Source organism: Galeopterus variegatus, unplaced genomic scaffold (assembly GCF_000696425.1).
Source record: "Galeopterus variegatus unplaced genomic scaffold, G_variegatus-3.0.2 Scaffold377, whole genome shotgun sequence".
Classification (NCBI taxonomy): Eukaryota; Metazoa; Chordata; class Mammalia; order Dermoptera; family Cynocephalidae; genus Galeopterus; species Galeopterus variegatus.
In genome coordinates, this window is record NW_007726488.1 from 445,758 (window position 1) to 449,051 (window position 3,294).

A 3,294-nucleotide genomic window follows, 5' to 3' on the forward strand; every position below is an offset into this window, starting at 1 on the left:
CACGACATTATTTTTTTTTTTAGAAATGTTGAAATATATTTATTTTAGTATCATTTTTCTACAATTTTTTTACTTTAGATATTTATTAAATAACATTTATTGAGCATTCAGCACTGAAGAAGATATAAGAGAGTTAAATATTCTTATTAGGGTCAGTTTTTTCTGTTGTTGTTGTTTTTTAAACGTTTTGTTTTATTTTTATTGGTTATGAATATTCATGGTGTAAAAAGCACATTGTCATCACTCGTGCCCAAGATGTGATGGCAAGATCCATACTGGCAGCATGCATATTACCACAAATTGTGATTGTACCCCATGTCCCCCACCTTATTATCCCCTCAATTATTTCTGACCTCCCTCCCCATCCCCCTTTCCCCACTCCACTTTGTATCCCTAGGTATGTTGTCTCCCTCTGCAAGTCCAATGCGCCACTGCGGTCTTTCTTTCCTTCTTTATCTCCTAGCTCTCACTTATGAGAGAATACACACAATATTTATCCCTCTGTGCTTTGCTTATTTCACTCAACATGTTTCTCCAAGCTCATCCATGTTGTTGCAAATGGGAGAATTTCATTCTTTTTTTTATGGCAGAGTAGTATTCCATGTTGTATATGTACCACAGTTTCCTTATCCAGTCATGCATCTATGGACATTTAAGTTGGCTCTGTATTGGTCACCTGAGAGACCAGACTAAAGGAGTACAGTGACCTCCAAAAGAGCCTTTCAATTGCTATATTAAATGTGATTTTCAGCTTACCAGTGGCAAAAGAGGTGTGTGCTATGCCTGTGGGACAGCTTGCAAGGCAGGATGCTAAGTGGGAACCACCAGTTACATGCCCTATTGAGCATTTCCTGGTTAAAAACTTGTGTATGGTTCCTCAAAAGATCTTTCTGTATACAAAATCCCACTCTGTAGAAAATGATAGAAGATGGCAAATTTGTAGTGTACTATGTAGTTTTTTGATTCTGTTTTGAATTCACCTGGGAAAGAGATATCTTACCCCTCAGTTTCTCTCTTTCAACTCTAGATTAAGTGAAAAGGTAAATAAACAGAAGCAATTACCTTTGTGTTCACTATTTTAAAAAAAAGTTTCAGTATGTTATTTTTTTTTTAGTTTTGACAAATAGACCAAGTTTTTTGTTTGTTTGTTTCGTTTTTTATAAATATTCACAATCTTAAATGGATCGTGTGGTATACAGGAACTCTATAATAAAATTTTATTTTAGAAAAATTTCTGCTACCAAACTTAAATAAAAATTATCCGTAAGATTCTTGAACACACACACACACTCGCACACACAATATACACACAGAAATACACAGATTGGTGGGCCTCCACCCAGAGTTTCTGATTTAGTAGGTCTAGGGTGTGCCTGAAAATGTGTGCATCTAAGAAGTTCCCTTGATTGATTCTACTGCTGCTGTTCTAAGGACCACCTTTGAAAACCACTGTCCTATTACATTATGAAGAATTTAAAGTAAAAATAGGTTTGCTGGGAAAATTTATGCTAACTCCCTTTTATGACCTCTGTTTTCCCTGTGATTTAAAGTTTGAGGTCAATTATTCCTTCGGTAATTTAAGGCCCCTGCTCTGAAAGAGTTGGTGTTCTCTTCCATGGTTGACATTGATTTTTAGCCTCACCCCTTCCAGGTTTTTGTCATTTAATAGTAACTTCGTACAATCACTCCCTCTAACAGGGTGAATAAACCCAGTGTCTCGGGTTGAATTTCCCCCTAAAACTTAATCCCCACTGTGACTGTTAAGAAGGTGGGCAATCCTGTTATGATAATTGCAAGGTGGAGCCTTGAAGAAGTGACTAGATTCTGAGGACCACACCTAATCAATCGATTAAGAATGGTGGTCACAGGCATGGTTCTGAGGGCTTTGAGTGGAGAGAGCATGAAGAGCTCTCTCTCTGCTCCACCATTTTCTACCATGTAAAACTCCTGCATTGGTGTAAAACCACCAAGAAAGAAAACTCACCAGATATTTTCCCTGAACTTTGGACTTCCTACCCTCTGAAACTGTAAGCAATAAATTTGGTTTTCTTGCAAAGTACCAGTTCTGTGTATTTTGTTACAAGCAATAGAAACAGACTAATATACCCAGTATTAAAGACACCAGCCCTTTTCACAAGGTGACAGATATTTTTTTCCATAAGGAGGCTTTTTGTTGTATTTTTTTAAAGTGTCACTTCCTATGTAATTCTACTTTTTCCACTATTTTTAAGATTCTCTGGATGCGGAGCAGAGAACAAAGGAAATCAGCACATTCACTGTTCTTGCCTGAAATATGATTTCTTCAGCCTCCTGCCAGGATCACTGTCATTATTTTTTTATTGAAACATAATTGATAGTATATATCTGTGGGGTACTGCACAGAACGTGAATACCTGTGTGCAATATGCAATGTTTAAATCAGAATAATTAGCATATTCATCATTATACAATGTAATTATTTTTTGTGGCCCTTTACCAATTTCTCTCTAAACCCTCCCTGCCCCTTTCCCACCTCTGGCAACCTCAATTCTGTTCTCTCCTTTGAAAGTTCAATATATTATTGCAACTGTTGTGTCTTTCTTTTTCTAAAATGTGTTTATTTCTTTTACTTCCCACTTATGAGTGACGACATGCGATATTTCTCTTTCTGTGCCTGGCTTTTTTCACTTAACATAATTTTCTCCAAGTTCCTCCATGATGCTGTGAATGGCAGCATTTCATTCTTTCTTATGGCAGAGTAGTATTTCATTGAGTATATATACCACATTTTCCTTATCCACTTGTCTGTTGATGGATATTTAGTTTTTTTTTCAATTCTTGGCTATTGTGAATAGAGCTGCAATGAACATGAGAGTGTAGTTATCACTTCGACATGACGATTTCCATTCCTTATGGTATATACCTCCCAGTGGGATCACTGGGTCATATGGCAGTTCTATCTCTAGTTGTTTCAGGAACTTCAACATTGTTTTTCTTAAGGGGTGCATTAATTTACAGTCCCACCAACAGTTCAGGAGGGTTCCCTTTTCTCTACATTCTTTCTAGAATTTGTTATTCTCTGTCTTTTTGATAACAGCCAATCTAACTGGGGTTAGACGATATCTCAGTGTTGTTTTGATTTGCGTTTCTCTGATATTTAGTGATGCTGAGCATTTTTTCATGTGTCTGATGGCCATTAGTATATCTTCCTTTGAGAAATACCTATTCAGCTCCTTTACACATTTTTAATCAGGTTACTTGTTTTTTTTTTTTTTTTTTTTTTTTTTTTTTTTTTTTTTTTTTTTTTTTTTTTTT